This window comes from Pygocentrus nattereri, chromosome 22 (genome assembly GCF_015220715.1).
Source record: "Pygocentrus nattereri isolate fPygNat1 chromosome 22, fPygNat1.pri, whole genome shotgun sequence".
Lineage (NCBI taxonomy): Eukaryota > Metazoa > Chordata > Actinopteri > Characiformes > Serrasalmidae > Pygocentrus > Pygocentrus nattereri.
This window is the reverse complement of record NC_051232.1, coordinates 15,442,205-15,452,920: the sequence shown is the minus strand read 5'-3', so window position 1 is coordinate 15,452,920 and position 10,716 is coordinate 15,442,205. Positions and strand designations below refer to the sequence as shown.

At 41.5% G+C, this 10,716-nt stretch overlaps 1 long non-coding RNA gene across 5 annotated transcripts; it reads left to right on the top strand.

The window, feature by feature from the left end:
- Positions 1-3,319: 3,319 nt before the first annotated feature.
- On the top strand, positions 3,320-10,276 carry LOC108441831. Of its 5 annotated transcripts, none has more exons than XR_005129343.1 (8): positions 3,320-3,485; positions 3,560-3,677; positions 3,763-3,837; positions 8,757-8,831; positions 8,910-9,027; positions 9,110-9,186; positions 9,388-9,499; positions 9,635-10,276. It is a non-coding gene; the product is annotated as an uncharacterized LOC108441831 (long non-coding RNA). The 5 variants fall into 5 exon arrangements; XR_005129340.1 differs by having other exon boundaries at positions 9,388-9,507; XR_005129341.1 differs by having other exon boundaries at positions 3,763-3,853; positions 9,388-9,507.
- Positions 10,277-10,716: the final 440 nt, after the last annotated feature.

Here is a 10,716-nt window from a genome sequence, read left to right as displayed (position 1 = left end):
AATATTGATTAGTATCCATCCACATCAGCCAGTGCTATTGTGTAAAGCCTTGTAATACTGATATCAATTTTAAGCCACATGTCTAATATCTGCAGTTTTGTTCTTGGTTTGTCTTTCTAGAATGCAATGCGGAGGAGCCTGATCACTCTTCGTCTCAGATCAGGGGCCATCATATAGGAAAATCCTCACTCTACAACCCTTTCTGTTTAGTCACTATAACAGCTTCAGTTTGGACTGGATTTTGGGAAATAGCTAGTACTGCAAAACAGTTTAAACAATTTTTTATTACTAATTACTAAATTTCTATTACTAAATTTCTTTTTACTAATTCTTATTAAATATTACAGTGATGATGGTGAAAAATGAGGAGAGTTGAATGTGTGGTTGTTTATTAGAAAGAATAATGTTAGTGCGACTCACCGGCTACAACTGAAAAATGAAAACTGAAACTGGGCAGCAGCAGTGCTCTGATAAACAGCAGGGGCGCTGTACCAATATTCCTAATTTTCAGCTCAGTTCATCTCATTTTGTTTTTACATTGGTAACAGTAGCTGTCTAGCTAACTAAACTACATTTTTGATATTGTTGTAATTACATCTTTATGTTCATGTGTATGGTTGATTGCTTGGTAACAGACAACAACTATGACCTTGATTGAATAGGATTTTCTAACATGAGATAAGATGCTGGAAGAAATATAAAATTCCTCAATTAAGGTAAGATTTGCTTCTGTAAAATGAATGTATGAAAAATGTCTGTCAGATTATAAGTGTTCTGTTCATTACTATATCTCAGCTCTACATATGTATGGGTCACATATTGCTGCCTTGACTTTACATATTTGTCAAATGAAGGTGTCATCCTATGTGTTTAACCCCTTTCCCTGCACTGCATTTCACTGTTATTCTCCTGCCAGTGTGCATAAAGAATGGCAAGTAAGCTGCAGTAAAACCTGCTGGAGCAAAAAGGCTCAGAAACTCATCTAAATCTAATTTTATAGAAGAAGGAAAGAACATTCTTAACTCTGAAATTAAATGAATTGAACTGGATTTATTTCAAGTAGTTTTGGAGTTGTATTTATGCATGTGTGTAACTAACTAACTAAACAAACATGTGAAATGGCCAAATTATTTACTTATTTTGTACATTGAATGTAGGTCACACATTTTAAACACCTCATGAATTTGTGACCGGCTGCAGCATTCATTCAAATGTGCACCATTCTCTGCAGTGCTTCTGTGTGACTACAGTGGGGAAATGCAACTATAACAATTGTAATTGAAACAAATTATGAATTTGATTCTATATGAAAAACCTACTAAACCTACTACTAACACCGACCATTCTTCCAAATGCTTCAATGTCAGAGCTCAAAACACATTTTGGACTTTAGACTAAAATCCTCTGGCTTTGCGTTTGTAGTGACAATTTCAGCTCATTTTGAGCAGAACTCCAAAACACTAGCCAGTGCATGAATAGCAAACACAGCTTTGGATAGTTGTGCACACATAAAATCATAAAAAGAAGTTACCATTTTTAATGTAACACAGTGATTTTTATACCTTGGGATGCATTTATACTAAAACAATGGGATCTAACCCCTCACCATTTAGCCATGAGGGACAGGGATGCTTTAGATTCTGTAGTGGAAGTCAACACATGGGCTCAGGAACACTTCCAAAAACCACTGTCTGTGAACACGGTTTGTCACCGCATCCACAAATACAAGTTAAAACTCTACCTTGCGAAGATCAAGAAACACCACAGCCTTCTTTGGGCCCAAACCCATGTAAGATGGACTGAAGTGAAGAGAGAAAATGTTGTGTGGTCTGACAAATCAAAACTTGAAATGCTGGTGCTTTCTCAGAGCTAAAGAGGTGTGGGACCACTCACTTTATCAGCGATTGCTACAGAGTGTGCACTAAGCCATATTTGCAGCAACATATGCTGCATTTGACACAACGTCTTTTTTAGGGAAGGCCTTGTTTATTTCAGCAACATTCTGCATGTATTCCAACATGCCTCCATAGTAAAAGAGTCCAGGTGCTGAAATGGCCTGCCTACAATCAAGACCTGTCACGATATAGTCACGCCAGCGTGTCCTGGGTCTTCCCCAGGTCTCCTCCCAGGTGGACTTGCCTGTGACACCTCCCGAGGGAGGCGTCCAGGAGGCATCCTAACCAGATGCCCGAACCACCTCAGCTGGCTCCTCTCAACGTGAAGAAGCAGCGGCTCTACTCCGAGTCCCTCCCGGATGACTGAACTTCTCACCCTATCTCTAAGGGAGAGTCCAGACACCCTGCGGAGGAAACTCATTTCAGCCGCTTGTATTCGCGAACTCATTCTTTCGGTCATTACCCAAAGCTCATGACCATAGGTGAGGGTGGGAACGTAGATCGACCGGTAAATCGAAAGCCTTGCCTTATGGCTCAGCTCTTTCTTTACCACAACAGACCGGTAAAGAGCCCGCAATTCATTAAGGAAATTTGAAAAGACCCCCCCCCCATTTTCACTAAATAAGCAGGTCTTAATCCTCCTTGATTAGAGGCTCTCTACAATAAGCTGAAAGTTGTTCTCTGCACTACTTTATGTAAAATAGTTTTAAAATATTTTTTGTGCAATACCTTTATATTTATTTATTGTTATACGGTTATATTTATAATTCATTTACTTTTTATTGGTTTCTTTAACTGATTTTACTGTTGTTTTCGTTCTTAAATTTAAAAAAAAAAAATTCAAAAACATAAAGCTTTGCAGTGTCTGTGTGAGTGTATAAACCCGATGATTGATGATGCAGGGGGCACCAACCAAAATCTCGCCTAGGGCACCACATTGGTCAGGGCCAGCTCTGGTGTTGTTAAAAGGAAAGGTGATGTAACACTGTGGTTTAGATGCCCCTGTCACAACTTTTTGGAACATCTTGCAGGCATTAGATTTCAAATAAGTGTTTACATACAAAAAATCTTAAATGTCGTCTTTGCGTCAGTTTTCAACTGAACACAGGTCGAAAAGGATTTGTAGATCATTGCCATCATTTATGTACATTTTCCTTCTGTCCCAAATCTTTTGGAATTGGGTTAGTAGACCAACATAGGTCATTTTTTTTATTTTGTGTACTGCATTTGTCTGATGTACTGATTTAACAGCTATTATACTGGAAAGTAGTGTCCATTTAAAGTTACATTAATTACTGTAGCATAGGCCTCTGTATTTAGCTTGTATGTTGAGTTCTTGGTGTGACGGGTAGGACCTGTCTAATGGTGTGCAGTTCCCCTCCAGACCCTTTTAGTGGTAACACCAGGGAGTGTGGGGGAAGTGTCTAGGGAGGAGGCTGCATCGTTGATTTCGTCATGCGCAGGACTGCAGTAGTGACGCAATTCACTGATTGGTCTGTCTTTATATTCTACCAGCCCTGCATGTTAATGATTGTTTGGCGTGGTGCACGTTAGCTGTGTGAGCCTGGTGGTGCGTCGCGATTTCACTGCGTAAGTACACATTTAGTGATTTGTGGTATTAGTAAAGTTGAATATTGGTAACTGATGTGTTTAACACTTTACAGATCAAGAGCTGTGCCTGAGAGCCTTCGAAGAGCACATTTTATGGGTGCTTTGTGCGGTGTCAAGAGATTTTATGAACTGCAGAAGCAAGACAGTAGCAACAAGCCTGACGCGTTCTAGGTTGGTATTTTAGGAATTTGTAGTGTTACTTTGTAAATGTAATAGACTCTGTTTATTTATGCTGGTATAATTTTTATTTGATTAGACCCAAACTCCCAGTAGAGGAATACAAGTAGTACCACTTCCAGACAGATCAGTCCCAGTGAGCAAGTGTTGGAAGGTAATGGGGGGTGTGGGTGAGTGGTTGTGTGTGAGCCTACCTTTGCGAGGAAGAAGCAAGGGACTGTATACAAGTTAATGTCTTGTTTTTGTTTTATTCCTCTGCTATAGGTTACCTCATCTGCACCAGTCGCTGCTTTTTTATTTTTTTTTGGGGGGGTTTGTGTTTTTGCTGTATTTTTTTTTTTTTTTTATTATGATAACAATAACTTATTGTGATTTGTTTTAGTTCTTCCTGTGTCTATTCGAGACGGGCAATTGAGTGATGTGCCTGGTGTTGTCACTGTATCACGAGCCCTGAATAATTTGCTCTGCAAGTGAGCTTGGAAGCTGCCGGAAGAGTATATTTAACTAGAATAAATAAGTGTGAATTTTATTCTGGGATATTAATAATTTTGATAAACTTTTGTTTTCTCCAAAGGTGCTGTTGGTGGGATGCCGTCCAGTGTGGGGTTGTGATATTTTGCAGTGGTTGTGTGTTGGTATTTGACTTCACCAGAGTGCAGTGGTTTTATTGCACAGAAGGTAGTTTGATGTGAACCATTTGTCCATTTTATAGTGTTAAACCCTCCACTGGAGTTGTGTGACCACCACAGTGGCCTGGAGACTTTATTTTTGGCTTAAATAAACTTTGGTATTGTTGCCCTCTTCTTTGTTTGCCGTCTCTACTCATTCAGTTGAGACCCCTGTGAGTGGGGAAGGGTCACCCACGTGATGGTGTATGCAGGTGTGAGGTGGTTTTGCCAGTGTTGATGGAATTGTCTTTGGGCTAAATCGGTACACCCCATCGCCTGTGTTACGTTTTTGGCGTAGTCGACAGGATCCCTTTTAGAGACGGCATTAAGTAGAGGACAAAATACTAATTGTTTTCTTTTTTTTTTATGGTTGGGAAAAAAACAGCGACTGGTTGAATCCTGGGAAGGACTGTAGAACTTTTTTGTTTTTATCTTAGCTTCTCTGTGTTAGGTGTAAGACATTGTTTAGTGATGCACATGATCATGTACTTGTAGAGGAGTGTGTAGAAGAGGCACGGCCGTGTTTAAGTAGTAGACCCATGACTCCTTTAGAGCAAGCATTGTTTTTATATGATTTATTAGATGGGGAAGCTAAATTAAAAATAAAACTTTTGCAGGAGTTCTCACATGCTTTGTTATGAATGGAAGTGGTAAGGCGTAAGAGCCCAGGGTTTACTAATAACACTGATATTTTGGTTAGAGATCAGTTCATAGAATGTTTATAGCATTTAGCAGACGCTCTTATCCAAAGCGACTTACAAGAAGTGCTTTGTCAATGTAGAGGAAGTATCTTTGCTAGTTACCAATAGCTTAGAGAAAGACAGTCCTGAGCTCTGATACTGCTAGAAACAAAATGTCACTGCAGACACCAAGAGAAAAAGGAAGAGTTGAACGCAGAATCTGTGCCATTCAATGCAATAAACTACAATACACAGTGTAGTACAATAAAATAAGTGCTGCTTGTAATTCAGTGTTCATTTAAGTGCTGTGTAAAGAGATGAGTCTTCAGTCTATGTTTGAAGACAGCAAGAGACTCTGTGGTTCGGACAGCCAGTGGGAGTTCATTCCACCACCTGGGTGCCAGTACAGAGAACATTTCACCGTTGCCATCAAGTAGGTAGGGGCTGCTCCATTTTTGGCTTTGTAGGCAAGCATTAGGGTTTTAAATCTGATGCATGCAGCTACAGGAAGCCAGTGAAGGGAGCGCAGCAGCGAGGTGACGTGGCTGAACTTGGGCAGATTGAAGATGAGCCGTGCTGCCGCATTCTGGATGAGTTGCAGAGGCTTGATGGTCTGCATGGGAAGACCAGCCAAGAGTGAGTTGCAGTAGTCAAGCCTTGAGATAAGACTGCACTAGCACCTGGGTGGCTTCTCGGGTGAGGAAGGGTCGGATCCTTCGGATGTTGTACAGGAGATACCTGCATGACCGAGAGAGGTTCGCGATGTGAGTCAAAAACGATAACTGGCCATCCAGAGATGCACCAAGACTTCTTGCCTCTACAGATGGAATAATCAGGGAGTTCTGGAATGAGATGGCAAGATCATGATGAGGACCTGTAGTTGCAGGGATGAATGTCAGCTCAGTCTTGCTGGGATTGAGCTTCAGGTGGTGGGCTGCCATCCATGTAGAGATGTCAGACAGGCATGCCGAGATGCGACTGGAAACCTGTGTCAGAGGCTGAGAAAGAAAACATTAGTTGAGTGTCATCAGCATAAGTGATAAGAGAAGCCATGAGAAGATATTACATCACCAAGAGAGCTAGTGTAAAGAGAAAAAGGGAACCCAGGACTGAGCCTTGGGAGACACCAGTGGAGAGCCTGCATGGAGAGGATGTGAACCCTCTCCACGTTACCTGATAAGAGCGATCCTCCAGATAGGACTTGAACCACTTCCACACATAACCAGTGATTCCGAGGTTGGTGAGGATGTCCAGAAGGATCGTATGGTTGACTGTCAAAAGCTGCTGAGAGATCAAGAAGGATCAGGACAGAAGACAATTTGGCCAGTCTTGCAGATTGGAGGTTCTCAGTCACTGCGATGAGGGCAGTTTCTGTACAGTGTGCTGGTTTGAAGCCAGACTGGTTGGGGTATTGGAGCTGGTTCTGTGTGAGAGAGAGAAAGTTGATTATAGACTGCATGTTCAAGAACTTTTGAAAGGAATGAAAGTGATACCGGTCTGTAGTTGTTGACATCAGAGCTGTCAAGCATGGGTTTCTTCAAGATGGGGAGTACTCTTAATCTTGAAAGTTGCTGGAACTTCACCTGACGCCAAAGACTCATTGATGAGAAACGTGATGAAGGGCAATAGGTCCTCAGAGATTGACTGAAAAAGCAGATGGGATTGGATCCAGTGGGCATGTGGTTGGGTTACTGGATTTGATCAGTTGAAGGACAGCATCTGTAGAAAGAGAACAGTTTAAGGGATCGAGAATGAGATGATGCGGTCTAGTGGAAGGTGTGGGGGCAGAGGGAAAAGACTGGTGGATTCCATCAATCTTCTCCTCAAAGGTGACAATCCTCAGGGATGAGAACAGGGTGCAGGGGGAGGAGGAGGGTTGAGAAGAGAGGAGAAAATGTTGAAGAGCTTGTGTGGATCAGATTCTGATGCTTCCAGTTTCCCTTTGTAAAATGATGACTTTGCAGCAGTAACTTCAAGTGAGAACTTGGAAAGGAGAGATTGATAGGAGTGAAGATCTGAGTCAAGCTGGGATTTCCTCCACCTTCTCTCAGCCTTCCTTAGATCTTGTCAGTTGCTGCACAGGACACCTGTCAGCCAGGGGGCAGGTGGGGAAGATTTTGCTGGCCTGGAGGAGAGAGGACACAGGAGGTTAATTGCGGCTGAGAGTGAAGAAAGGAAAGCATCCGTGGCCTTGTTCAGTGAGAGAAAGGAAAATGAGTCAGGATGGGGAAGGGTGTTCAGGACGGTTGAGGTGAAAGATGAAGGAGTGGAGTGCAAGTTGTGCTGAGAAGAGGAGTACAAAGGGGTGTAATAGACAGGATTAACAGGGAGGGCAAGTGAGAAAGATGGGAAATGGTGATCAGAGCGATGCATGGGAATTACGGTCACATCCAGCGCAGAGATGGGTCTGGTGAAATCAGGCCCAAAGCGTTGTCTGCTCTGTGCATCGGAGGAGTCTCGTTGAGAATGAGGTTGAAGGATGATAGCAGTGGTAACAGGCAGGATGACTGCAGCTTGTCTGATGGCAGGTTGAAGTTGCCAAAGAGTATGAGTGGGGTTTCGTCGATGGAGAAAAGACTCAGTAGAGTGTCTAACTCATCAATGAAGTAGCCTAGAGGAGAGGGTGGACGATAAAGAACAATGATATGAAGTTTAGTGGGGAAAGATAGTGACTGCATGGTACTTAAAGGAGGAAATTGAAAGATGAGAAGAAGCAAGTAGAGTGAAATGCCATTTTCGAGACAAGAGCAAACCTGTGCCACCACCCCTGCCAGACTGCCGTGGGGAATGCGAGAAGTGAAAGGCAGAGGACAGTGCTGCTGGAATTGCTGAGTTCATGGGGGTGATCCAGGTCTCTGTCAATGCCAGGAAGTGCAGCGAATGGAAGGATGTGAGGGCTGAAATGAAGTCTGTCTTCTGCACAGCTGATTGGCAATTTCAGAGCACACCTGCAACCCTGGTCAGAGAGTCTGACGAACGTGGGGGATAGATGAGGTTACTGGAATTATGGGTCCTGTGATGAGTAGTTCATGATCTGTGGGATGAGTAAACAGGTATTGTAAAGCACATGACGGAAGCAGTAATTAGGACATAAAAGGTAATGAGATAGTAAAGCAATACTTGGCCAAGTTAGGGAGACATCTTCGTTGATTAGAGCTGCTACAGACAAAACAGCAGAGACAGAATTCAATCAGAAGACAAGCACACTGATTGTTGCAGGGAACACCTCCTCAATTTATCTGCCTTGTGACTGATAGTCTGGCCCCTACAGTTCACACCTTTCACTAACCCGAAACCACACCTGAAACTAGTAATTGCAATTAAGCACTAGGTACGAGACAGCCTTGTAACAGTCTAAGCTAGAGAAAATCTTAACTCAGAGCCTACCTTTACCAGCAGAAAGACAGAATTCAATCAGAAGACAAGCACAGAAGACAGTTAGGTCTCATAGGGGTACAGCAGGCCAACATACAAATCCTTTTCATCTACTGAGGTCAGTAGTAAGACAGAATAATGAAGAGGAAGTGGAGGCTACAGACAAACTTGTCGGGGGTAGATGTGATGGGTAGGACCTGTCTAATGGTGTGCAGTTCCCCTCCAGACCCTTTTAGTGGTAACACCAGGGAGTGTGGGGGAAGTGTCTAGGGAGGAGGCTGCATCGTTGATTGTCATGCAGGACTGCAGTAGTGCAATTCACTGATTGGTCTGTCTTTATATTCTACCAGCCCTGCTTGTTGATGATTGTTTGGCGTGGTGCACGTTAGCTGTGTGAGCCTGGTGGTGCGTCGCGATTTCACTGCGTAAGTACACATTTAGTGATTTGTGGTATTAGTAATGTTGAATATTGGTAACTGATGTGTTAGTTTAACACTTTACAGATCAAGAGCTGTGCCTGAGAGCCTTTGATGAGCAAATTTTATGGGTGTTTTGTGCGGTGTCAAGAGATTTTATGAACTGCGGAAGCAAGACGGTAGCAACAAGCCTGACGCATTCTAGGTTGGTATTTTAGGAGTTTGTAGTGTTACTTTCTAAATGTAATAGAGTCGGTTTATTTATGCTGGTATAATTATTTTATTAGACACAAACTCCCAGTAGAGGAATACAAGTAGTACCACTTGATGAAAACAGACCAGTCCCAGTGAGCAGTGTTGGAAGGTACGAGGAAGAAGCAAGGGAATGTGTACAAGTTAATGTCTTGTTTTTGTATTCCTCTTATTCCTCTGCTATAGGTTACCTCATCGGCACCAGTCACTGCTTTGTTATTGTTTTTTTTATTCTTGTGCTTTGTTTGGGTTTTGTTATTATTTACTGTATTTTTTTATTATAATAACAATAACTTATTGTGATTTGTTTTAGTTCTTCTTGTGTATTTGAGGCAGGCAATTTTGAGTGACGTGCCTGGTGTTGTCACTGTATCACGAGCCCTGAATAATTTGCTCTGCAAGTGAGATTGGAAGCTGGCGGAAGAGTATGTATGTATGTATGTATGTATGTATGTATGTATGTATGTATGTATGTATGTATGTTTTTTAACTAGAATAAATAAGTCTGAATTTTATTCTGGGATATTAATAATTTTGATAAACTTTTGTTTTCTCCAAAGGTGCTGTTGGTGGGATGCCGTCCAGTGTGGGGTTGTGATATTTTTGCAGTGGTTGTGTGTTGGTATTTGACTTCACCAGAGTGCGGTGGTTTTATTGCACAGAAGGTAGTTTGATGTGAACCATTTGTCCATTTTATAGTGTTAAACCCTCCACTGGAGTTGCGTGACCACAACAGTGGCCTGGAGACTTTTTTTGTCTTATATAAGCTTTGGTATTGTTGCCTTCTACTTTGTTTAATCTTGCTTGACATCAACTTAATACAATTAAATGTTAAGGTACTTGTTACGGAGCCCTGCTGGTGACAATCCCTGTTTAATTAAAATGCTGCACAGCCACAGCTTACTAAAGGATGAAACTGGTTCCGTATGCATGGTCACAAATAAGATATGGGAACAAGGTGGTAGTTAAGTCACTGTCTAGACTGTCTAGAAGGACGTTACTAGTTTTTGAAAGTTTAATCAATAGGAGGACTCACTTGGATGTTTCTGCTTACATTTTACAGTATGAAAAAAAAAAAAAAAAAATCCTGACTGGATATTTGTAATTTGGGCACTTAAATGTTTTAGCCCTTGTTACCAACCAAATCTAACAATGAAGTAAACCATAAAATTAAAATGAGACATATTTTTCATTCCCAGAAATTATTAGCTTTGTTTGTCTTATTCTACAACCCCAATTCCAAATGTTCCAAACAGGTCTTTTGTTGCCCCTGTCCCAACTTCTTTGGAATGTGTTTCAGGCATCAAATTCAAAATGAGTAAATATTTGCAAAACCAATAAAGTTCATCTGTTTGAACATTAAATATCTTGTCTTTGTAGTGTATTCAATTAAATACAGGTCAAAGGATTTGCAAAATCATCGTATTCTGTTATTCTACACAACGTCCCAACTTCATTGGAATTGGGGTTGTATCTATCATTTCTCTATGGAAGCCTGTTCCAGCCACTGAGGAAAAAAAATAAAATGCATAGCAGGAGTATGACATGCTATTTCAATTATGCTTTACTATTTCATAATTTGCCGTCATAATGACTTAAGTCAACTATGACTTACTATGACTTTGACCATTTTAAAATAATG